This window comes from Furipterus horrens, unplaced genomic scaffold (genome assembly GCF_987537825.1).
Source record: "Furipterus horrens unplaced genomic scaffold, mFurHor1.1.pri manual_scaffold_5, whole genome shotgun sequence".
NCBI lineage: Eukaryota > Metazoa > Chordata > Mammalia > Chiroptera > Furipteridae > Furipterus > Furipterus horrens.
This window is the reverse complement of record NW_028327175.1, coordinates 57,300,085-57,327,933: the sequence shown is the minus strand read 5'-3', so window position 1 is coordinate 57,327,933 and position 27,849 is coordinate 57,300,085. Positions and strand designations below refer to the sequence as shown.

The 27,849-nt window shown below is 34.6% G+C and overlaps 1 long non-coding RNA gene across 1 annotated transcript in view; it reads right to left on the bottom strand.

Annotated features, from left to right (window-relative positions):
- Positions 1 to 24,677, bottom strand: part of LOC150008670 (uncharacterized) — a 39,345-nt gene extending 14,668 nt beyond the window's left edge. Inside the window, exon 1 of the long non-coding RNA XR_016511330.1 lies at positions 24,548 to 24,677. This is a non-coding gene — a long non-coding RNA (uncharacterized LOC150008670). The remainder of the gene's footprint in view (positions 1 to 24,547) is intronic.
- Positions 24,678 to 27,849: the final 3,172 nt, after the last annotated feature.

The following is a 27,849-nucleotide window of genomic DNA, read 5'->3' as shown; positions in this document are numbered from 1 at the left end:
TTTAGTGGAGTTCCCATCTCCTGATCATTCATGCAGCAAACTGTTGGGGCCTACTATGTGTCAGGCACATCATAATCTCCTCATGTGATTTCTTATCAAACTGTATTTTTTTCAATGACTCAAATATAAAACATCTAGTGACTCAAACTTGGAATCATACTTTATAGGCCTAATATCAGCCCTACAGAGAGAAAAGAAAAAGAAGTCTGAAGCTAGAAACCAGAAGAAAGTGTTCTCTGCCTGAGATCTCCAGATTTCCTTCAGCTCTGCTCAGACTCCCTGTTCCTGGATTACACACTTTTGCATGTTTCATTTTCTTCAGCAAGAGGAAGCAGCATAGCAAAGAGTAAGAACACTACCCCACTTACTAGATGTAGAATTTAGCAAGTTTTTAAAACCTCTTTAAACCTAAGCTTCTCCTCTAAGTTGGAAATTGTAATATCCTACTCAAGGTTGCTGCAGGGATAAAATAAGATAATGTGAGCAAAGCTCTTAGTACTGCGTCTGCAAATGATAAGCACTCAGGAAAGTGTAGCTTCAATTTAATCTTGTCATTAGCAGAGTACAGAGATGACAGTTGAATGAAGATTTATTAAGTTCCAAGTACTTCTTGGGCAAAAAGAGGTTCTAGAAATTACCCTCCTCCCCTTCTCTCTCCTCACCCCCCCACACCATTTCTTCTTTATGAATTTGGGAACTAATTCTCTAGCTTGTCTACCATCTTTCCCTTCATTTCTTCTTTCTAATTCCTCATGATTCATTTCAGAAATATCACTGTACATCAGCAAAACCATTAGCAGAGAGAAAGTGAAAAAAAACTAGTAAAAATTCAAATCATTATCTTTTTATAAAAAGATTTTATTTATTCATTTTTAGAAAGAGAGGAAAGGAGGGAGAAAGAGAGGGAGAGAGAAACATCACTGTGTGGTTGCCTCTTGCACGCCCCCAACTGGGGACCTGGCCCACAACCCAGGCATGTGCCCTGACTGGGAATCAAACCAGTGACCGTTTGGTTCACAGGCCACCGCTCAGTCCACTGAGCCACACCAGCCAGGGCTCAAATCATTTTCTTAAAGTTATTTATGAGTAGATATTTCTAAGTGGTAAAATTAATAATAATTTTTGTCCTCCTGACTTATGCTTTTCATATTTTCCAAATTTCTACATTGACATGTGTTACTTTTATTTTAGAAAATGTATTTTAAAAAGTGTGTGTGTGTGTATGTGTGTGTGTGTGTGTGTGTGTGTGTGTGTGTGTGTGTAAGTACAAAGCTGGAGGAAGTCACTTGTTAAATTCAGTAAAGATACGGTTGTAATGAATTGTCTAAAATAACTGGAGCATGCATGAGTACTTAAAGAAAATTATTTTAGCAAAATACCCAGGACTCAGACTTAGAAGACATTGGTTTAAATGTACAATGATTTAGTAGCTGTATGACCTTAATCACTTAACCTTCCTAAGCCTCATTTTCCATCCATAAAATGGGGTGGCAATACCTTTCTTCAGTTAATGCCTTAAAGATTGAGATTGCATGTTAAAAAATGTATAATATATAGCACAGAATCAGAGCTCAGATATAACCTGACAAGTGTCTAAATGCTTTTTAAAAGAAGAATTAACCAGAAAATTTAGATTAAAAATTTCTGCATTAATTAACATTATCTCATGCATTTGAATGTTCCATCCATATCTGAAGTGTACCATGGTAAAAACTAAACAATATTTTTTCTCAACGTCTCCTCCAAAACTGCCTCCTTTTCTTATATTTATTAGTATTATTGATGAAAAGACTCACTTTTTAGATTCTTAAACTAATAATAACATCAATTCATTCCAACTTCTGATTTTGTAATATTCAATCTGTTCCTTATTCCAATTGAGGTGTCTTCTGAAATATTGGTTTGATTCCGCTCTTTTTTGCTCCTTCAGAATTTCTCAGTCTTGGCACTATTGATATTTGGGGCTGGGTTATTCTTTGTTGGGGTAGGGGAGGTTTTTCTGCACATTGTAGAATGTTTAGCAGCATCACTGACCTCTATTTTGTGACAACTAAATATGTCCTTAGACATTGCTAAATGTCTCCCGGAAGACAAAACTGATAGTAATAACAACTTTTAAAATTACTTACTCTCAATTTAGTGTTTGAGTTCTAAAATTCTTAAAATGATTCTCCATGTAATTCCCAAGGAGTTGTACAAGAGGATTCAGAATGCCTAGCATTTATATCTCAGATATTCTCTGAATAAAACAGTGGTTCATGTTTGCCTTAAAGGCATTATTCATCATTAAATGAAAAGGTCTTCCTCACCACTAAATCTCACTCTGGAAAGAACCATTTTTTTAAATGGCCTCATTTAAAAATTTTGTTATGTTAATTGTATTTGTGTTGCATTTTCCCTGTATTCTTGTTTGTGTACATTAGAACACACATTCATTATAGTGTAGAAGATGCACTTTGTATCTAATACTGTCTATAATCCACACCAACACATTCACTAATGTGTTCATTAAATGTTAAGTAATCAAGAATTATGTGTTGTTTATAATGCACAACTCCTTAATAGATTATTATAGAGATGTTTTAATAATGTTTAGGGGAACTGTTCGGGGTTTTCCATGTTCTAAGAATACATTATTATTTTTCCATTTAAAATAATAAAATATTTGCTCTTTGCTATACAAAAATTTACCTTTCCATGTGTTTCAGAAGTGGGTTAGATTCAGATAATTAGGAATGCCTGTAATTATATTACTTGAGCATTTATTGTGTTATACTTTGTGTTAAATATTTTATATACATTATCTCTTTAAAATGAACTACCTCAACAAGGGTACCTAGAAGGAAGAATAGAGCATAGATATGGTAGAAGACTTCATTTAAAGTTTTTTTAAAGAACTTCTGGCAGTCATGGCAACTTATTTTAAAATATTTTATTTATTGATTTCAGAGAAACAGGAAGGGAGGGAGGTAGGGAGAGAGAAAGACAAGACAGACAGACAGACAGAGAGAGATTGATTTGTTGTTCCACTTACTTATACATTCATTGGTTGATTTTTGTTTGTGTCCTGACCAGAAATCAAACCTGAAACCTTGGCACATTGGGACAATGCTCTAACCAGCTGAGCTACCCGGCCAGAGTTCATTTAAAGTTTTTAGAAAATATGTTCGTAATTCTGGTTCTTAATTCTGAGATGAGATAAAAATCTACCCTGTCCTCATTATAAGGACAGGGCATTCCATTCCCTCACTTTCTATTTACTCCTTCATTCTCTAGATTATGTTAAAATATTTACCATTTCATTAAAACTATACTAGCTATATTCATTAATAGCCTCTTTTGGCAAATCCAGTTGGTTTCCGTTCATATGCTCTATGAGTTCTTGACTTTTTAAAAACAACTTTGACTATTTAATTTTTTTAATACTCTATTTTAAAATATATATCTGAAACCTAGATTTCTTCTTGCCTGATCTGCAGATCCTATATTCAACTATACAACAGACATCACAACTTAGATGAGTTATAGTCACAACTATGATTCTGTTATACTAAACTGAATTCATCATGTCTCCCTCACCCAAAATCTGCTTTTTGCTTCTGCATTTCCCACTTCAATAAATAGCATAATGATTACCTCCATTTACTGAGCCAGAATTAAGGCATGATCCATGGCTTTTCTCTCTCCCTTAACACTAGTCTCCAATCAATCAAATCATGTTGATCCTATCTATTCGGTAGCCAGTTCTTAAACCTGTCCTACTGCTACCAACTTAGTTCTGACTCTCATAGTCTTTGACCTTTATGCAACAATTTACTAGTTAGCATCCCAGATAATCAACTAAGTATTAAAATGAACTGCTTATTTTTCTGAATTGACTAAATATATATGCTGACATGGATGAAAGAAGATGCCTGATGTAGCTGTCAGACCGTGCTTCACATGGGGCTGGTACAGCAAGACTGCAGGAAGAAGGCAGAGAGAGAGTTGCTAAAAAAACAAGTAGGCATTAGGTTCAGGTGGGTTGTAGAGGGCATCTAAGTTTAATTACCAGAAGTCAAACAGGAAATGCCAAAAACTGTAGTAAGAACAAGAACCATGTGTATAACTTCTTAATTCAAATTTATCAGCCCCTTGCTCATTTTATGAGATGCAAGTCATCTTCTATCAAGAAGAAGGCTTAAAAATAAAATATGAAATAGAGTAGATTTTGTGATAAAATGAGAAAGAATAAAAGAAGGGAGACTGGAATATGGAATATTTATTAGAGTATTAATGAGGTATAATTCATACATCATAAAATGTACATATTTAAAGAGCAGTTTGTTTAGTTTTGACAAACACATATATTTGTAAAACCATCACCATGATCAAACTTATGATCAAAATTATATCCATCATTCTCAAAAGATACCTTTCACCCATTATAATGCCTTCCTCTTAATAATCTCCCAGCAACCACTGGTTTGCTTTCTTTTAGTATAGGCCAGTTTGTATTTACTTGATCTTTTTTTATAAACATATCATAAATATTTAAAATAGCATAGTTCTTTTAATATTTACTCATGTTGTATGTATCAATGCTTTCCTTATATTTGATTCCTGAATAATATTCCATTATATCTATATAATACAATTTATTTATTCATTTACTTATTTGAATTATTTCTAGATTTTTGTCGTTACAAATAGAGCTGCTATGAACATCCCTGTAAAAGTCTTTGTATAAACATATAGTTTCTTTCCCCTGTGTGAGGTATAAATACTTAGGAATAAGTAGTATGGTTGGGTAACATTATAAGTGTACGTTTAGTTTTTTAAGAAACTGCTGGACTGTTTTCCAAAATGATTGTTCCAGCCTTCCATTTATATCCTTACCAACACTTGGCATTGCTAGTCTTTTTAATTTTATACATTTTAATGAATATGCTGTGGTATCCCATTGTAATTTTAACTTAGATAGCTCTAATAGCTAATGATGTTTAGCATATTTTCATGTATTTATTTGCCATTTTAATATCTTCTTTCATAAATTATCTGTTCAAATAATTTTCCCATTTTAAAAAATCGTTTTGTTTGTTTTCTTACATGTGAGCTTTGAGGGCTCTTTGTGTGTTTAGGACACAGTTTTATTATTAGATATAGGTTTTGCAAATATTTTGTTTTCCTCAGTGGCTTATGTTTTCATTATCTTTTTGATGAAAAGAAGGTTTTAGTGTTGATAAAGTATTTTTTTTTAATGGGTTATACTTCTAAATACCTAAGAATTCTTTGCCCAACCCAAGGTTACAAAGATTTTCTCCTTTTTTCTTTATCAAGTTTCTTAAGGATAAGTCTATGATCTATTTTGAGTTAATTTTAATATGTGGATTAAAGTTCTGGGTTCTGTTTTCTTTGTTTTTGCTTTCTTTGCATATGTCTATCTTTGTGTGTGTAGAAAGAAAATTGTTCCAGCATCATTTGCTGAAAAACTTTAAAAAATAAAATAAAATAAAAACAACAACAAAAATATGAGTGACTGTTGAAACCAACCAAGGTAACAGACACAGAAACCAGGGAGTGACAGTGGAGGGATTTGTAAGATTTTGCAGAATATCTCATTTCTCATTCCAGCCATTTTTAATGCAACCAGGTGCATACTTTCTGGTTCTTGCATAATGCCATCTTAAAAGATGTTGTGGCACCTTTCTTGAGATACATGATCTCAAGTGAGGTAAAAGTATTTCAACTGTGTATCAAAGTAGGAGATAATTGGATTGAACCAAAAATGGTCCGTAGAAGGGAATATCTGATTTAGTTATTTGGAAAAAATGTACAATTTATGTCTAATTATATATATTTTCTATCTCCATAACTCACCTTAATTTTAGAATCTCTTAGGTGAGGAACTTTTCCTTTATCCCATATCTACCTGTCACTGCTTGTAATATCTGCTTATGCTTCCCCACAGTATAATTTTGCTTACTTTGGAAGAGGATTCTGTATAATTTGTTTTTGCCACTTTTTATTGTATTAGAGAAAGAGTTGATATGATGTGTTAGTCTTTGGATAGAACAGTAGAGAGAACATAAAAATAATTACAGATAAATAATATATAGATTAAAGGATGTCATTTTAAGTAAAGTATATACATGGAGCTTGGAATATTCTAAAATACTCCAATAACTTTCCTTGAACATATATTAAAATAACATTTTGTTTTTCAATCAACATTGATTTCTTACAAATAATTCTCAGACTCTGGATTAAAAAATTGCATTTGCTTAGTTATATATTTTGCAAAAATTTTAGTGAAAATGGATAAAATTATTTATTGTCTATGCAGACATTATAGATCTATATAAATAAAAATTTGAGATCATCATATTCTTGAATAGCTGATGAATAAAAGCAATGCACAAGTAGAATTTGGAAATTGCATTGGTTTTTCCAATTTTTTACAAATTTAACCTGATTAGGGCAAAATAAACATGGAGATTTGCAATGTCTGTTTAGCTCTTAATTTTGAATTATTAAGTATTTTTGTTTCTTTGTTCTAACTATAGTCCTTAACTGATTCTGTGGGTTCCATTGTCTTCAGGGGTTCTCTGAATTCTCTTTTTAAATATGAAGGATTATGGAACAGATTAAATGGAATGCTGTATAGTTAAGAGTAATTAATAGTGATTATAATAGCCATTAATTAATAAATCCATTCTAATTATAATTACTTACAATAGTGAATTAGAAAATCACTTTATGTTAATGAATTGATGAGAGAAAAAAGAGGGTCTTTAAGTTTATAGGAGTGGGTAGGAAAGTTATTAGAGGATAGGGATAGGGCTCATTAAAGGTATCATCTAAATGGCTTGCCTATAAACATTTTTCACATATCTTCTGAGAAGACAAAATTTTTTTTTCTAATAAGGTTCTCTGTGTCCAAATGATCAATGTTGACAAACTACCAGTATTTCCTCCAGATTCCATGGTAAAACATCACAAAGAGCAGCTTTTTGACCCTACATAATGATCTGATTTCTTGTGAGCTAAAAAGGTGTGTGTGTATCTGACAAACAAAGCGGTCATATCAAGACCTAAAAATATGAAGGGTCTGGATTGACCAATATGTTCCTGGGTTATATTGCTATTCCATATCAGTTTCTAGTGTTCTATTGTTTCCAATAAAACCATCTCTCATTTTTAGCATATTTTATTGTTTGCAAAGCGATTTCACATATATTTTTGCATTGGCCCTAAAGAAAATGCAGTGAAATGGGTAAGGCAAATAAAAAACATACACATCCAGAATGTGCCCATGCAGTGTCATAAATACGATGCCAGTTTCAATCTCCTTTTATGTGAGGAGTGCAGGAAGGATGAGAAGTTGACTGAGCATCTCAACAACGGCAAGTCACAGCTGAACCAGGAAATGATTCCACAAGGAGAAGAAATCAGCTTTTCCAGGAATCTTTACTTCAATCCCAAAAAGTCATTGGGTTTTTCTAGCAATAGTCCCAAGTTCCAGAAACTTAAGTACATAGAGGTATGTACTGACTTACAAACACCTTGATTTGGATCCTTTCTCCAATAGTTTGAAGAGGAAGGAGGTGTACTCATCTCATTAGATTATCTGGAACATCAGAAATCAGGTGGAGGGGTGGGTCAGTGGTGGGACCTCCTAAGAATGTTTTAAATTCCTCTATCACTGAACTGGTCCTGGTTAAAGCAAAAATCCTGTGCTAAGAGGTAGCAAAAGAAAAACAGCCTCACAGACAACGTAGAGAAATAGTTAACGATGTATCTAGAGAGCTCTTTTAACCCTGAGCACAGGCAAGAAATAGTGAGAGGTCTTACCTGAAAGCCTTCAGGTTTAAGACAATGTCCTGGTCACTGACTGATATTAACAATAACAGGGGGAAAAAATCATTGGCTAAATAATGAAGTGAGAGACGAGAGAAGGAAGGAGAGAAGAAAAAAAGACATTTAAAAAATGAGACATGGACAAAGTATAAAGTTCAACTTCCTTTGTATTTTTTCCATTTTTAAAAACTATCCAGAAAAAATTATGATCATAGCTATTATACATAGTTTGAAAACCCAGGAGTTAGCTACATACCAACAGAAGATATGCTACAACTTTATATCCAAGATCAGTGGCACGTTTTTCTTTCTGCCAATCTTAATTTAGAAATTTAACTATGAAGCATGAAGAGTGATCCTGACAAAAAGAACATTTAAAAAAATTAAAAAGTACATAAGTCTCTAAATAAAAAATGCTTTCATTAACACATTTTAAATATTATATCTCTAAAATCAAAATTAAAAAGTTGTAAGAAGATAAAAGAGTTTGCATTTCAGATCGTGTAGAACACGTGTATTTCTTCATCCAGAAATATATTCTACTTAATAGATTTTGTTTTCAATTTAATTGATACGTTTTTGGTAAACCCAAAGTTTTAAGCATGTTTTTATAGTAAAATATCAATTTACACATGTATTTAATTTGCTTCCAGTCTTTTTCCCATATGTTTGTTGACTTCCAGCTTATTCCCTAAGGTTTTTAAAAATTAGATACGACTAGATTTTTTCTCCATCTCTGAGATGAGCACTGATCTTACTTAAGTTATGCATCTAAAATTTTAGCTATAAGTAAATAAACACACATTTGCTATAATAAAAATAGAACAATAAAAATAACAGCCTAGAATTATGTCAGTCCTTTACTCTGTACTACACAAGGCACTTTAATAGGTGACTCAATTAGTCATCCTCCATTTCAGTATAGACTTGCAATATGGTGATTTTGTACTCTATTGTAGATTTTAATAAATTTTTACTAAAGTAGATTGAAACTGGTCAGAGCATATAGGGATATCTACCTAAGACAAAGAGTTTCAGTTTATTTATGTTCTTTTGCTCACAATATCCCTCAATTCACCTTCCTACTCCATTTTTATCCACACAGTAGTAAAGATAGGAAAGAGAAATCTTCAAAGATGTTATGACAATACACACAATTGCAAGGTTGAAATGCTTGTTGGATGGATCCTATTGTCTCTAGAAGAAAGTACCTTCACTTTACCTCTACCTCAAACAATTTTCTGGTAGTATTCTGACATCGGTGTGGTCGCCTGCCCTAAGTCACACAGTTGGCAGCACTGTTGAAGATAGAATCTAAAACTTGTGATGCTCATCTCATTCAGGACTGTATTCATTTTTAACATGAAAAAAAAATGGTTTTGAGTTAAACCAGGAATTATAACATCAGCAAGGGGATAAAGAGGGCAATCTCAATTTCCCAAGTTCTTTATGGTCAGCTGTATATGATTTCCATTGCCTAGATAATTTTGAAACCTACTGTCTGAATTTTTTTTGTTATAGTCTAGCATCCTTTCTGATTGGTTTCTGTATCCATTCTAATTGGTTTGTTTGTTTTTAATAGCTCTGTTGAGGCAAAAATTAATATATCATATTTAACTATAATTTTAAAAGTTTTTTCATATGTATACATCTGTGAAACCATCACCACGATCAAGATAATGAACATATCCATCACCTTCAGAAGTTTTCTTATGCCTCTTTGTAATTCCTGCCTCCTGATCCTTCCCCCAGACCACTACTGGTCTGCTTTCTGTCACTATACATTAGTTTGAATTTCCTAGATTATATTAATAATTTGTACTTTTGGGGGAGGGTTGCTTCTTTCACTCAGCAGAATTATGTTAGGATTTTTCCATGCTGTAAAATGTATCATTGTTTCATTTTTGGGTGTTGCTGAATAGTATTCCATTGTTTGAATATACTATAGTTTATTTGTCTGTTCACCTGTTGATGACTACTGTCTAAATTGTTAGGATTATTAGAGCTGTGCAGAGTTGGACTTTAGATAGATGGGCAATTATGCTTGTATTTTGCCTACTTTTTTAAGCCTAGTTAGCAGTTCATCATAATGTAACTCTTAAAAGAAGTTACTTATGTTTCAATAATGACAGACATCAGCATTTCAGGATTAGTAAAGTAATATACTTTTAAAAAAAATTTAGACTGGGTCTATATATTAAAACAATTGGTCGTGTCAATCAACAAGATGTTTGAATGGCCAGAGTAATCAAGTTAGGAAAAATCACTTTCATTTTTATTTTATAACTTTGAGAAGTGTTCTGAAAATTAAGAATTTTTTTATTTGAAAAATCTATTGATGTTATTCTTTTAATTGGTTGAAGGGTACAGGACCAAGGATGGGGCAGATTTCTGATTTCATTGATTAGCACTATAGAAAAATGCTCACATTTCACAGGTATGCCATTATTAATGCCCAACTCTCTAGTCCCTTTTCATGCAGAACTCCCACTGGGAGTATCATATGAAAAAGAAATATAGAATGAGACCCGATTATTATAATTCACAAGACTAATTATGACTTTGAGTTTGCCTGGATAAGCTAATTCTTTCTGCACCCTGGGATCAGTAAGCACGAAAGTAGTCTCACAAGGATTTCACTGCATTTAACATTACATATATTTATAAATAAATCCAGAGACATTAAATAGTACTTCATTTCTCCAGTATTTTCTTCATATTGTTTTTAAAATTATAAAAAAATTAAATAAGACAATACCACAGGTATAGCTTCACTAAAAAATAAGGCACACACGAATCCACTTTTTTGGCCCTGACTCATTTGTTTAAAATAGACTATTTACTTTTATTGGCATCACTGGTTAAATAAGACTAAAGAGGAATGAGGGAAAACAGGATTAAAGGGAACTTGAAAGAAAAATAAAATGACAGATAAATAGGTCTTGGAAGGAAAAGAGAACTAGAAGGACTGGTGTAAAATGAAGGACTGGCAGGAGGGGCTCTGCTTGATTTTCATTTTTATTTGTGGAGAACTTTGTGAGTGCCATAAAATGATCAGATATTCTTGAACGATTTGAAATCTGTGTTTGATTTTTTTGGTGTGACAAATCTCACGAACACTGATTCCAGAGTTTTCTGTGATGTCACTGTCAATAAATCCCTCCAACAGTCTTTTTTATTCAGTCACCCATTGTACAACTATCTGAGAAGGAGTTTCTTTGTGTACTGAGTGATTTCCATGTAGTGAGGGTTCTTGTCTTCAGTTACCCCCAGTTTTATACTTTTGTCAGAACACTCACATAGCATTCAAAAAGGAAAACTCAAAGCAATATAGATTTTGTGCCTTTTATAAAGAAATAGAGCTCTGTGCCCCTACTAATATAACAATATATTATATAAGGTCAATACTCCTTTTCACAGGCCCCTAATACAGATGCATTTTATGAAGTAGAACAGCAAACACTGAATCACTCTACTAGAGATACACAAAACAAGTAATTATTGCTAGTTACATTAAAATAATTGTGCAATGGTGTAATGAAAAACAGTTTTTAACTAGCAGGAGAAATTCTACCACACACACACACACACACAAATATATATATATATATATATATATATAGAGAGAGAGAGAGAGAGAGAGAGAGAGAGAGAGAGAGAGGAGAGAGAGAGAGAGAGAAGCAAAATGTTGTGCTCTGGAAAATAAGCCATTCTATAAAACTTCTTACTGCAGCTGTATCATCCAGAAGAGGTACCATACTTTCTTTTTAATAATAGCACATTGCAACTGGATGTAATATAGTATGCTTGTGTACAAGGCACATATAATTACTGCTATTTTCTGTTGACTTTCCTGCCAAAGTGACCATTTTCTCTATTATCAATTTATCTAATATTTTAGCAATAATACCCCTTATTGTCACTTAATGCTTGCCAGGTAGTCCTTGATTATGATTCAGTAGACACCTAGGCTCACTTGAGCCATTCTTATTGGGAGTCAGCTGTTACTATTATAAATGTTACTACATAGTCTCTATAGCCAAGATATATAAAATAGCATTTAGAATAGGGGAAAAAGCTAATGGAGCTTTATTTGTAATGCAGCATATTTTTCTTTACATTATATAGGACACCAATGATGTGTACATTTTTACAGAAGGTACTTATCTTAAATATCCATAGTGAGTTCCCTCTGCTCTGACATAAACCTAGACCCCACTGAAACCAAGAGGATTTTGTTTCCTTACTGTTAAGTATGGCTGTTCTGGGCCCTTTAACTAAATCCACCACTATGAATGAACTTAGAGCAGAAACAGCAAGTACAGCTACATTTAGGCTTATATCAGCATTTCCGTTTAACACATTTCAAAACTACATTTAAGTAATGTGGAGGTTATGACTGAAAGTGACAAAACCCAAGCATTTGAGCTGGATGAAACTATCTTTAGCCAGGCTTCCAGGACCACGCAGTGAAGTATATGGGCTAAAGAAAGAGGCTCAGCTTTGCCTCTGAATTTTCAAGAGTGTGAAGGCTCTTTTTAAAGTCTTAATATTAAGCATATCTTATCTATAAACCATAACGGCATCTGTGGCCAGCATACAGGCCCATGAAGCTTGAGGAAGTTTCCATCCTAATCCTTTCAATTGCTGGTTGCTGCTTCCTCCCACCACCCACAGTTGCTTACTGGACTCCACACCACCCCAAAATGAAAAGAACAAACAAACAACACTTCCTTTGAGGCAATTTCTGTATAACTTTTCTAAGCAAAGCTCTGAAATTAGTTTAGTAATTAAAGGCTACAAAAGAAATGATCAAGACAGAATCCTGAAATATTCATTTTATAATATAATGACTGATACATACAAATGACAAATATATCTATATTTAGCATAGCTGTATGTATATATTCTAGTAAAATATAGAAACTTTGGTGTACATACCAAGGGCTCTACATTCATTTTAGTTTAGTTATTATTGCTAATATCTTTGGGACACTTATCAGTTATAAATCTATCTTTGTCTCTTCATTTCCTAATCAGTTCGAGAGCTTGATAGTAAATACACATATTGGTGTGATACATTACATTGCCATTAATAATAAATTATTGTATATCATATTCCAAATGTTTTAGTAGACTATTTTTCTCAATAATTTAATGATGTAGTATAAACAAATATGAATTTTCAAATTTTATATATTGATGTTTTAAGACATTAAATATTATTAAATATTTTTCTATTTTGCAAATTATTTTAAGAAGTAAAGTTTTCTTTTAAAAGTTGAAAAATAAATACCTGTGTTAGTCTTATAAATTTATTTTGTCTTAGAGAAGTTAAGTGATTATTCTGGTTATAAATATTAATAATGGCTCTTTTTAAGAAGTAGATCTACTCATTTGGGGGACTGGGTTTTAAATATAATGTTAAGATTGGTGTGATTAAGTACTTTAAATTCTTAAGTATTCATTTTAACCACTGCTAGCAAATCTAAGTTAAATGCTTTTAAAAGTTCTTCTAAAACCATTGTCAGTTTTATTTTGTAAAATCTGCTTTGAAAATTAGTTCACCATTGTGAATGAGTTGTGTTTAATAGAGAGATAACAAAAAGGGGAGAGGAGAAATTTGGGATGAAAAAATGTCAAGCGAATCAATATGATTAATTAAATTAAATATGGATTTATAAAACTCATATTCCTAGACTTACACAATACATTCACAGTGACATTTAAAATATATTTTGAAAATCCCTAAATAAAGTCCCATTACACAAAAGACATTTCTCATCTTTAAGAAATTTTTTAAAAACTTAACTACATAATAAAATTATATAACTTTACTGCCAACCACTATATATGTCAATAGTATTTTTTATATTAAAAAAAAACAGAAACAATTTTATATATAAAGTTTTAAAGGAAAGTATATGTCTTTTTGCTACTTTCTGAGATGTTTTTGCTTAAGCCAATAAATAATCTTGATTAACAATGTAATATACTTTTTCTTATTTTAAATTTGTATCAAGGTTTTTTTGTGTTAACCCATTAACTTTACAACTCTCTATGCTGTTCTTCCACTGGGTAATTAAATTATTAAAGTTAACAGGTCAAATATTTATAAAAACAAAAGCTAATTTTTACAAGTTATGAAATATGAAGTAGAGGAAAGGACTTGGTTCTGAGGTTTCTGAAATACATTGCTTTCTTTAAATTCAGATAATACGAATAAGAGTGATAACTTAAAACTGCTGTAGAATTAACATCTATAAATAATAAAAATGACAACATGGTCTTTAACATGGTTCAACACCTAAAATAGGACATTTGGAAAGAGCATTCAGACAGTACTTAATAGTGTGATTTCTGTATAAGTCAATTTAACTTAAGAAAAGTAATAGTCTTTAAGTATTAATTCTGTGTTGTTTATGATTGCTTCTTCCCAAAATTCTATTAATGTATGTTTCTCCCCAATCCTGCATATTGCATATTAGTATAAAGCCCTTTATTTCTGTTTTCATGAGAAGTATATTATAATGCTTTCACAAAAATTCAGTCATAGCTCAAGCTATTTTAACAAATGACGACTTTTTCCTTGTAAAACATTTCCAAGATAAAGATCTTACATCACAGAGAAAATAGAGAAAAACTGAGAGAATACTTTATTTCTTTCAGTAGTCTGCTATTAATGATCAAAAACAAGGAAACAAATGTAATTGGTAAAACCAACCACAAAGGAAGTTTCAGATATCTGAAATAAGGGGATATTCTTAATTGTAAATAGCTCAATTTATTTCCATAATTTAAAATATGTATTCTCCACCCCCCTTCTTGTTTCCAGTTTTAATACTCAGCTTTATCAAAGTAAACAATCTGTTGTTAAAATAGAAAATCCAGCTAGATTTGAAGGCTGCTGCCACTTTCCTCTTCCTAGCACAAGTTGATGCCAATAGCTTTTGGAAAAGGGAAGAAAGAAAGGTCTGCTACTGTGCTGTGTGGAAAGTGAAGGGGCAGAGGGGAATCACTTCAATCTCCTGGCTCTGGTCATTTCTCCCTCTCAAATATCTAGAGAAAAGAGATGCTCTTCATTCACAAAACAAAACAAGAAAATCTCTATAATTATTTTTGGCTCATATCCATTGAAATTCATTCTCCTGGAAGCGTCTCTGTTTTAGATTAAAACAATGCTTAGAATATTCATTCTCTGCTCTGTCTTTCATTCTTTCTCACTCACTAACCCTGCATGCCACCCACTCCCAACCACGGCTTCCCAACCTCCTCCCCCACTCCCCAACTCCGGCCCCATTTTTCTCCTGGTTTTTAGTTCTCAGTCTTGGTTTATTTTGCTCTCTGTTTCAACCTTTGGTTGCTTTTTTTTTTTTCTCAATCATGCCAAAATTAGGCCTCAGAGGTTGTTAACACCAACCTACAAGTGCCTACTCAAGGTCTCCATGTTCAAGGTCAGTTGTTCAAGTTCCATACCCTCTCCCAACCAGGAAATTTCCCCAATTCTGTATCACTGATCATATCTTATCATTGTTGATTTGTGATCTGATGTTTCAAACTGAAAAATAGATCATAGTCTTATCCTGTTTAGTAGGATTGGGTATAAAATGTACTTTTTCTTTCCTCTAGCTCTCTCTTCAATACCCAATCCTCAAAAGATGTATAAAATTTTCATTGTCTATAGCGGGTGGTAAGTGTTGAATTCTAGGGATAAAGTATGGAAAATTATTATTTTAAATATAAAAATTCCTTATTTAGTCACTGAAAAAAATCTAGTGCATGAAACCAGCATCTAACTATTACATTTTTTCTACCACTAACTTCAACTTTCATTTTTTCCCCCTAAAAGGTAAGAATTTTCATCACTTCATATTTTAAGTAAAAAAAAAAATCAGCAAATGGAGAGTAGAATTCCTGCTCCAAATTGTTGTGTATATATTAACAAAAGTTACCTGTGCTTTGATACATGAGATTTTCTTTCTTGAAACAATGGATTCATTTGGCCTCCTACTACAAGGCAAGAATTTTATTTCTAAGGACTTATATTTTGTGAGATTATAATTTTTTATATCATTTAATTCTTAGTAACTGTAGACAAAGTTGCTGATAAACCGTTCATAGAAAGAGGTAGGTTTGATACCTACTTCATTAGCATTAATGCTTTTCTATTTCTTACTTTCTAATTGGAATAATTAATTTGTGCTCATTTCAGATTCTTGGTTGTTGGGAGAGGCATCCAACCTTAGTATTTATCACCCGTGGATTGTGCGTCTTGTTTAGGGGTGCATTCCTGCTTCTTTGAACAATGAATGTTTTGTGTGGATACAGTAATCACATAGAAGCCCTAGCCTTCCTGCACTATCTTAACTAACAAAACAAAATCCTGACAGTTGCCCAAATGTGAATGTATCTGAGATTTCCTATTTGCCCAGTAACACTACAGCAATCTTGTAAGCATGTATTTAGAAGAGTTTGGGAATCTATTTCTAAGACCTCACAAGAACCTTGATTACTGAACTTTATTTAACTTATCAAATAAAGGGAAAGGGGGGAAAAAAAGGAAACCCACACACACTGCCATTAATTACACTGTAAACATTTAATAAATATTCTTTCTTTCCATCCTCTGCCCTTTTCAAAAAGAAAGGTGGTAATTTACATGTATTATGCCTCTTTTCTCTCATTGTTTTATTTCTTTTCTTTCTGGTTTTCTTTTTCTTGTGTAAAAAAGAGGTGGACATGTATGAGAAGACAGAAATGTTTACCCAGTGCATTTTTTAATATAGAGAAATAACCTAGGCATTTTCTACTTTGTCATATGACCTTTGTTAAACCACTAATTCTGGAAGCTGCATTTTAATTACAAAATATTGTAAGGGTAATACAGTAGGGATACACAACCCTTGATTCTGAGCCAAATGAAAGGAAGTTTAATAGCAATGTATGGTTGCAGGAATGGTTATGTTTGAGATCCATATGCATGTTCAACTCACACATTCAGGCAGAGCAATAAAGCAGGGAAAAAACAGCTGATACACAAAAGGGACCGTCTAGACAGTACCCCATCAGTCTGGCTAAATTTGGTGCTGGCATTCCCAATGGGATTGTAATATAATTGTTCTGGTGTCTGCGTTCATTCCCCCTGTCAAACACCATTCCAAATACACATCCTTCTGCCCCCAAACCCTTTTGCCTCCATAAATATAAAGCCCAAACTGTGCCATGCTAGAGAAGGTTGTGAGATGGCCCAAGCCCAAGGAAATGCTATAATTTAGCACAATCATTATGTTTAATTCTGTAAAAAGAAAGGTCCCCCTGGTACTTCCTAACTTCAAGTAGAATTAATTTCATTTAAGTTTTAATTTAAATTAGAAGATGGAAAAAATTTAAAACACAAATATAAATAAGCTTGAAATATTGAGCACTTTACATGAAAGTAAATAAGCCTTTTTATCCCTTTGTATTTATTAACCTCTGCTAGAAAATTTAACAGAAATCAGGGATGTGAAAGTGTAATGATGGACATGGATCATAAATCCTAATGAAGAAAAGGCTAATGAAAAAATATTAAGCAAAAGCACTGAAAAATGCACAATTGCGTATTTTTTCTTTCTTGGGATTAAAAATGATATTTTTTTCTCTTAATCATCTTTTGAAAGTAAAACGTCTGTTAATTATATAAGAATGATTTTATATATCTGGATTTTTTTAAAAAAGAAACCAGAAATATTTATCCACTGATTTTCAGTAACTGTCAATTAATATTTAAAAAATATTCTGGCTTAAGACATCATGAAAAGCACTACTTACAGAATAAAATACACTAAACAGTCTATCATTAAAACAAAGAATGCACAGATTAATGACAAAAATGCTTATAATCTAAAAACTTCTACAACAATGAATTTAAAGCTGTCAGATTCCTTTAAAAAAAAAAAGGAACATCAAATTTTAGGACTGCCCTTTAATATAATAACCAGATACACTTATTTTATTTTCTGTTCCAAAGTGTCACCTCTGGGCATTGTTTACTTATTAAAATTGATCAGGAAATCTATTTTTTAAATGTTTTTCTTAACTTAAAGAAAAATTATCTTGGGAAAGTGATTGGGTTATTTGTTTTGTTTTACTAATTGTGGGTCTGTATTTGTACTTTCTATTTTGGAGGCAAATAACCCTGTCCTTGATCCTGTACACAGAAATGTCTCCCATCTCTTAGCAGTTTTTAGATACTAGATCAGGATCCCAACTGAGTGAAGTGTCCCCACCCCCATCATGGACCTCTAACAAGAGCAAATTCAAAGAAAATACTTCAGGCACTAGATCCTGGCTTTATCCAACTCCAGGAGACGGAGAGACAAGCACACCAACCAAAACAGGGCACATGAGAAATGGCTGTTTCAGGAAGAAGCTAGACACAGGGAATCAACTCGCATAGAGAAGAGCACAGGTTACACAGAAAATCACCACCAGAGGATCAGGAAATTATCAGATATGTTTTCCAGATGTCATAAAATTTTCAAGTGGAAATGAAAGATAAAAGATCATAGATATCTAAAATTCTCATGTGGCAAAATAAAATTAAGAGATTGTAGCCTTCTATTTTTATTTTTTTAAAATAGTAATGTCATATATTTTTCCTTCTTTGTGTGAAATTTCCTTCACACTTTGCACATGGCTATGAGAAACACAGTCATTAATAAAAGACAACATAATAATATTTGAGCAGTGTCTGCCTGCAGCTGGGTGGTTTGCTTGTGATTGTTTTTTATCCACTTTATTTTATTTTTTTACAATATGTACTGGTAGAAAGTGAAAGAAAGGCATGCTGTAGGCCTATTTGAGATAAAATGGTGTAGCAAAATCTGAGTTTTATTCTTGGTTTTCAAACTATTGAATAATATCCTATGAGACCTCTTAGGTCTTAACTGGATTAAAATGAATATATTTGTGCTCTGGCTCTTTTCAGCTAACTCATGTGCATGTGAATTGATGGTGTGCGAGGGAGCAGGGGAGAGCAAGTGTATGTGACATTGGGAGGGGAGCGGACTCCAGGCTGAGGGTGGCTGTGTGAATCAGGAGCTTGCACGACAGTGTGGGCTGCCTCCAAAGAGTGAGCGAGATGAAAATTAGCAGGCCTGGGGGTCTAGTGCGTGTTGTTGGGAGCCAGAAGAGAAGCTTAGTTGGGAGATGAGGAGGGAGGAGAAGAGTGGTGGTGGAGGGAGAGTGGAGAATGGGGTGTGGCATCTGTGTGTGTGTGTGTGTGTGTGTGTGTGTGTGTGTGTGTGTGTGTGTGTGTCTTGGCTCTGAGGTTTCAGTTATGGCTGAGCCTTGGGTTTTTGTTTTGTCGGTTCCTGGTGTAAATAGACTGGAATTTCAGGTTCAGGTTGGAGTGCATGCAAAGGGATTGTGGTTGGAGTTTCTTTTTCTGGCTCTTCACTATGGTTGCTGTTCAGAACATTACTGCTGCTACAGAGGGGGTTCGGGGGGGAGCAGCAAGGGATGGGGGTCTGTCTGCAGCTGCCCCTCTCACACTTGAATAAAAGAAGTTTTTTTCAGGGGTAGAGAAGCTGTGAAAACCTTTCCCAATAAAAGATGAGGCATATTGAAAACTATATTAAATTACCCTGATTAACAATTTAGCCACGAACAGGGGAGCTTTGGGAGATCTCTATAGGCAGGACTGGGGGCTATTCATGCCAGCAGCTAAGAGGTCGAAAGGTTTCTGAAGTTCACAGGCTCAGAGCCTTTGTTATGCTAACAGACAATCTCAAATCAGCTGCCTAGTGGAGTGTGAAATATAAATGATTCCTTGAGAACTTCCAATAAGTTGTCACTCTTGCTCTCCAAATACCAGGACAGGCTGCTAATTTCTAGCAGGCCCTTTTGCAACATTGCTAGCCCTAAATGAAAGCCTTTGTAGTTCAAATAATCTTTTCAAGGGAGCTGTCCTATCATCATAGCCCAAATGCATCTTGGTTTTGACTATTAAATGAAAATCAGGGCTCAGCAGTGCTTGACTTTTCCAAGCAGCCCGATGTTTGGGAAAGGTGGTGGCAGCTCTCATGCACAACAAGTTAGCACCCACTGCAGGAGGGCCAGGGCATTAATAACAGCCCTCAGCCCCAAGAGCTACCCTAACAGTCACCCCCACTCCCTACCCAGGAACAATGCTCCGGGAGAGATTTACAGGGCTTCCCTCAGGCTGGACTACCTTCTTTCAACCACATCAACATGTCTCTGATTTATGGACCCTCTGTCCAAGAGGAGAGAGAGCCAGCTGACCTGCTAGCATCTGACTGGTCACTTCGAAGCATCTACTTTGGAGATGGACATATTCATTCTTCATGGCAGGCGAGGCCAAGGGGAAGAGGGCAAGGTGTATGTCCAGGCCATGCCCTTAGTATCAGATGCCTGTGGATATTATTTTATGGTTTTACCATAAGGACACAAACATGTCTTATGATCTTGGGTGTGACCTTTGAGCATGTGCAGATGAATGTTCATGAAAAGAGGTCATAAAATCATGTTCAGTTTCAGCATGTCTAGAAAAAAGTCCTGGTTCTCTGAGTCTGAATTGCAATGCCTTTAAACAAGGAAAACCACTCCCCATTCCAAAACCCAGGCAAGCTGGGAGAATGAGAATGAGAATCAAGCTGGGAGAGTGTACCCAAATTCAACATACTAGTAAGAAAGAACAAAACTAATTTAAACTAATTTAAAAAACAGGCAAAAGAGAGGCCAGAGACCAAAGGAAATTGGAAATCCATTGTATCAGTCCTCACAAAGGAAGGGATAAAACCTCAACAGTGGTGATTTTGGGTCCTAAAATTTTTGATATTTCTGACTCTTGTGTCCTCAGTTTTTTTGCTGAAGTACAAAAGGTCCATGTGATATGACAGAAGTCTTTGCTTTTTTCCAAACAGAGAAGGTTTGATTTTTGGCAAGGAATAAGAAATAATCAAATGGATTATCTTTCTTAATATATTTTGGATGTTTATAAACATATAAAAGCTATATATTTTAATACACCTTTAGTTAACTTTATAAAGCTTGAAGATAGAGCTATACAGAAAAACAAGGACTTTGATGTTTCTTCATCTTCTTCATCCTCTAACTACAACAATTTAAAAGTATTACTCATTACGATGACTTTAAAATATTACATCAAAAATGGTTTGGGAGTTTATTTTGATTGATATAAAAGTGGTTTAAGTAAATACCTTTTCTGCCTTAGATATACTATGCCTGCAACTATATATTCAAAGATTAGTTAAATGTAAATAAGAATGATGATGCAACTTGTACCAGTTTTGAAATCAGCTAGCTCACATGTTTAAATTTTGTTTTTAAAGCCATGATGCAAAGTACATCTGTAAGGGACTCTGGGATTCAACACAGAGAATTTAGCCATCAGAATACAAGAGTGTTTAGAAATTAGGTCATTATTTGTCCTTCAAATTCTTAGTTGTTTCATTCAGTAAAACAATCTGCCAATAATATTGGCTAGAAAAATTAGTTCCTATTACAGACTTTGAGGGAGTAAAAGTTTGCAGTTTCTTCTGGCCAAATACCAGAGTTAGACAATAAATTGTTATTGATCCACTCACACCCTTTTCAGAGGGACTTAGGATTCTGGTTATCCCTTTTTCAGAGACAGCAGAATGATTGGCCTCAAATGCACTTCTAATTGTACCCTTAGGGAAAAAAAAAAAATTGCACACACAGATAAAGGCAACCCTGATAGCTAAAAGTTCAACAAATGTGACACAACTTGCTTAAATTTAACTTTTCATTCCCTTTCCATTAAAAAATATATAATTAATATTAAACCATAAGTAACTACATGTTATTGACACATTCTGGACATTCGAAGGAGAAACACCTTCCCTGTGCTTCCAAATACTTATTTCACCACTTCCAAGTGTCTTCTCTCTTTCCCGTCTTTAACACATCAAAACAGGGAAGAAAGAGCTTTTGTGTTATAACTACAGAGAAAACATTTGAGAATGTGTCAGTGCTGTGAATACCAGCACCAGTTTGGGGGTTGGTTTGTTTTTCCCCCTGCCGTGGTATTTCTTTTCCCTTTGCTTCTGCAGTCTTTAAACTCTGGCCACTTTGAGAAAAGCAATGGTTGAAATGAAAAGTTAGGACGAGCTGCATGAAACCCATGTGTTGCCAGAATATGAGCGTGATGAAAGCAGTGCTGGGACATTGCAGAGCCAGAGCAGCTCCACACAGAAAATTAAAATAAAATACAAAATAAAAGCTGCTCCTCTGTACTTGTTCTTAAATACTTAAGGTCTAAGAGGAAGGGAATTCCTGTTTACAAAAAACAAGTTTCCAGGATTCTCCATAGTGGGTGTCTTGGCGTTGGGGGGAGTGGGGGGTGGTGGTGTTTGTGTGTACATGTGAGTGTGTGTTTGGGGAGAAAAGAAAGAATGGGGGAGGAGGAAGGGCAGATAACTTTACTGACATATTAATTCTTTAGATAGCACTAAATGAGTGGTCCAAATAGACATTTGTTTCCCTTAATAGGTTTTGTACAGGTCTCTTACAAGCTGTGGCATATGCTTCATTTATATGTATATTTATTTAGAAGGATAGAGAATAATAGTGTAGTTCGTCTATAGTCGCAGTTATTATTTAAAGTCCAAAGAGGTTACAACTTTTTTCTATTCCAAACATGAATACAAAGTTCTCTTGTATAGGACTCCTGCGCTATGTGGAAGGCCAATTAAAAATAAAGATAATATCCTAACTATCGGGCCTGAGGAGGAGAAAGAAGGAGCTAAAAGGCAAAATGACTCCAAGATGGCTGCCTCTTCCTTCTTTGCCTTCCTTCTGCCTGTTTTTCACATAGAAATAAATGTAATATTTTGTTTAGAAATCACATTGTAGGTCATTTGCAAATGAGGCAGCCTCAGAGGCACCAGTAGCTGCCTAGAATACTCTCAGGATGCCATCGAGGTATGGAGGGAGATTAAAATGCAAACATTTAAACGTATTTAGATTTGTACATAGTGCCTGGACTCACACACACAAACACTTAAGTGTGTGAGCAATACACACAGCTGCAACTGAAATAAAACGTTGAAATCTCCCTTAATTTTTAGGACAGAAGGGCAAAGGAGGGCACCAGGCCACCACCTTCCTCCCCAAAGGTTCAAAAATACCCTGTTCAGGGTCTGGATTCGATTTTTTTAAAAAGATATATCTTACTGATGACTCTCTCATTAGGCAGACTTCTGAAGTCTGGGGAGGCAAGATTTCCATAAATTATCTCTCTAACTCATCCCATGCTGGTACAAAATCAAAAGCTAAAATTGTTGTTATTTTTTGTATTTTTTAAAAAAACAATAGCAAGCTAACCAGCTTCCTGACTAACATGTTAAAGATTAAGATCCCAGTAATTACTGCTATTAATTATAATAAATATATATTCTGAATCATAAAATTCCACCATAAAGCTAAACTAAAATAATGTGAAGAATAAATAAAAGTATATTTGGGGCTTTGTAACAGATTTATAGCAGGTTACTGTGTAGACTGGAGAGCACTAGGCATAGAACAAAGCAAATGGTTTAGTTCCTATAGGAAATATATTAAAAAGAAAAAACCCACAACCCTTTATCTAAAAGCCATCAGGGACAAGCACTCAATACAAGTTAACAAGCAGGAACTGATAAGATAACATTTATATGAGGTCAGAAGTCAAATGCCAGTCAAAGGCTTTTAACCTCTTGGGTCATAAACAGGAATAGTTAAAAGTGAGAGGTAGTTATTTATCGGATTTTAAGGGTACCTGATTATTGCCAGAGAATCCCCAATAATGAAACTAATTAGGATTTATAGAAAAAGAACTTTGTAGCTGTTCAAAGAAAATTAACCTACAAACCCATAATTCTTCAATTGTAGGGAGAAAAGCAAACAAACAAAAAAACCCTCCAGGGGCGGGGTAGGGGTGGGGGTGGGGGGATAAATCTAACATCTTAAACAGATACAGTAACAAAAATCTCTCCCAGAAATAATAATTTATAGCTAATGTACATATTGATTAATATATGGTAAATAATATATCTTAAAAATTCTGCATTAACAACCTAACAACAAAAATAACCGTTACATAATTTATTTCCAATTTTTGCTCTTTTTATTTTACTCCCCTTCAAACCTCCTAAATTAGACAGAATATAACTCCGATATCACAATACTTTTTGTCCTCAAAATGCCATCATTTATAAATTAAAACATACATATATGTATTCTAGTACCAATTATTTTAAAACACCGAACTATTGCAACTGCTTAATTAAATTTTTATCCTAATCTACCCAGAGAAACAGATGTCTCTTCTTTTATTTACTGTCAGAATATTTTCCTTTGTTTTGATTATTGTTCTTTTTTGTCTTTTTTTAGGTATATATTCCAAACTCCGAAACAGTTCCTGGTCCCGGAGTCCATGCTGACTTATATTTTCAAAACATATTATCCCCCCCCCTTTTTTTTCTTTTGCAATAAAAGAAAGCAGATCTAGATATTTCTTTCTAGAGAGATAGAGGGATTGTTGTCAGGCTTGCTAAGGCCCACTGTTTCTTTAAACAGAGTCCACAATACACTAGGCGAACATTGTGGATTTAAAATGCTTTTAAATATTTATCAGAAGTATTTTATCATCATATTCAAATGACACCTGGAGTGCACTCACCTTTATTGACAATCTCTGTTCTGAAAGTCCATTTGCTTCCTTAAAGCCCCCCAAGCAGAACAAGGACTACCCGTTTTCATTCAGTTAATGTTTAGTAAAAAACCAAGCAACCTTAATCAGCATGCTGATTGCATCGTCAACTAACAAATAATTTACTACTCTGAGCATTGCATTCCATTAAAAGCTCATTAAATTTTCTGTTCTCCAATGGGAGGTTTAGCTTTTGAACTGCATGCTTTTGCTTCGAATGATCATTTATTCAATTTTTGCAAAATGTTGTGGTTTTTTTCCTGAAGTATAGGTGAGCATTTCAATACCTATAGACTGCAGACATATGGAAACACAGCCCAGGGGTTGAGAATGCTCCATTTGATTTATAAACTCTGTTTAATAAAAATTCAACATAATCTGTTGTACTTTTAGGAAATCCTAAAATCACTGAGTATATTTGTAGTTATGCCTGACCAAAACAGAGCCTCAGAAATATAAATACATAATATAAAATATCAAACCCTTTTTTTAAAGCTTAAAATTTCCTTTTCCACATATTGTAGCTATTTTTATTTTTATTATTTTTATCCTTGTAAACAGCTATTTTCTACTGATTAAAAAGGAGCATGACACCACAAAGCCTTTACCATATTTGATGCCAAACTTAATATATCTCCGTGTGTGGCGGGGAGGACTGGGGGTGGGGGTGGGGTGGCTAGTTACCCAAAGAAATCTACATCACTTTCTGGGTTTTACACATTTTCACAAACTCACAAGCCCCTGAATTATTTTCATGCCCAAACTGGTCTAAGAAAGGGTATTATTTTTAATTTAGGGAAATGTCAAAAAATATTGGCCCCCAAATTAATATGCATCTTTGAATTGCTAATTATGCTCATTGCAAATCTGGGTCATTTTGCATGAGTGACTCTAATACAGCGCTGAGATTGCCACGCAGCGCAGTGGGTTCCTGATTCCCGAGCTAATCCTGAACTCAGTGATTGTGTCAGGTGCAGTTCTGTGTGCTCTAGCAGCTGGCTCATCCTCATCAATGCAAATAAGGCAACTCCTACAATCAGAGCCTCGTGAGTGTGAGGCCTGATTGCTGAGGGCAGGCGAAAGCACTACACAGACTCTCACTTTCAAATCACGCTAAGTGACAAGACAACTGCAATGTCCCTCCAGTTCAAAATCAACCTTTCAAAAACAAAACAGGAAGAAGAGGATGGCTACAAAGAAGTGACAACCCTAGTATTTGGGAAATAGACTTGTTTAGAGGGGTTTTATTTAGATACACAGATAATGTAAAATGCATTTCAACAAATAATTCTTTAGCTCCTATTCTATGCAAGAGACTTTGTTTTAAGGGCTGCAAGGGGCACCAAGGTGAGGGAGAGACAGTCCTCCCTTCAAGGAACCCTACCATTTGATTGTAGAAAATTGTAAAGGTTAAGGTAATAACAGAATTATTATTATTTGGCACGGTCACCAAAATCTTAAATGAAAACCATAAAACATATTTTTACAGGAACTATTTAGAGATGACACTATGATATACTCACTCAGAGCAAGAGCTTCGAGTTCAAATCCCAGCTTTGACGTCTCCTTGCTCAAGTTATTTCACCTTCCTACAACCTTAATGCTCTCCTCTGCAAAATGCGGGTGACACAGAACCTATCTCATGGGGCTTTAGAAGAATGGAACTGAGATCATATATATAACACACTTGCCACAGTGCTTGGCACATAGTCAGTGCTGAATACTGTCAGCTGTGATTAATAGTATTTCCTCCTTAACATATAAACAAGGGGGGAGGAGGTACACAGAAATAACATCACACAGTGGGAAATGCATTTATTTGATCTGTCTCTAAATTTCCCATTTATGTGTAGCACTTTCCCTATAGAAGGGAAAGTACTGTAAGTGTGAAAAAGCCCTGCATCTCTCAGTGGTGCCCGGACAACCCTGGCAAATCAGAACATGAAGGGGAGCACAAGAAATCCCTGTGCTTTGCTTTTCTTCTTTTCCAAACACGTGTGCAGACTTCCCTGAATTTCAGTCCCACCCTCTTTATTTTACTGCCTAATCTATAAAGGAGGATTAACAGCAGCACGCTGCTTTGGCATAGAGCAGATTCTGGGTGAGGACCTTTAGGTAGAGCTTAATGAATACAATTTTCTAGGACTGTGAGTGCATATTTTTAGCTACATGCTGGGCTCTAGCGTTGGCTCTTGAGACAGATGAACAGACCTTTTGATCAGACTTGGGTGTTGCTCCAAGAAGAACCTTTTTCAGAAAGTAGTTTGGGAAAAATGTCTTCTTTTTCTCTTATTCTTAATTTACCCTCTATAGATTCAGATTCCAGACAACTGGTCGCAACAAGTCGCATTACGACACTGAGATACACTGTTGTGAGAAGCAAAGGTACTCCTCAATTGGATCGGATCCCCTTTCTTGTTGAAGACAATGGCTGGTGCTCAACTGGGAGGTTGCCATCCTTGTCCCTTGGAGAATAAGCTAGAGGTAGTTAACCTTCCTGGGGGACGCTTGGCCTAGGCAACACCATAGACACCATATCCCCCCTGGAGATACCAGACAATAAATCTGCTTTCTTTGCCAAACACAAAGAATGGTCTGGAGTTGGATATTAGCAAACAGCAAACTACATAAAGAAGAATGGGAGGGATGGAGAGAGGGAATGGGAAGGAAGAAAAAAAGAATGGAAGAAAGGAAGGAAAATTATGCAAAGAGAAAGCATAAAATGAGGTCTCTTTTCTACTTCAGTTTGCCTGGGAGAGGGCAGTTACCCAGTCTTGTCTTGATTTTAGCCAGTGCCATGGGCAAGGATGGGGTGGTGAAGAAGAAGGGGTATTGCTATAATGACAGCCAGGGCATAGATGAGGTGCCAAGTCTTGTGGAAATAGGTGAGACTTTAAGACCTTGGCATTAGGAGAGGGCGAGCAAGATGGTGAGTGATTTGATCTCTTCTGTTCCTGTTCAGGACCCTCTCCTTCTCTCTCTAATGGGATTAACAGATATTTTCCTAAGCAGAAATAAAAATGTGTCAAATCACCCGAGACAGTCAATTTGTTCACAATGCCCACATTCTTGCATTATGGATGCAGCACTATTCAAAAACAGTTTCATTTCAAGAGATACAATGCAGTGGAGAGGTAAACATTTATCTTCATAATCTTACATTCCTTTCAGACTGCTTAATTTTTCCCGGTGATTTTCCCCTCCTCTTCCACTCCACCCCCAAGCTCAGCTTCAAAACATCTAGTACAAAAAAGACACGACTTCCCCAGAGG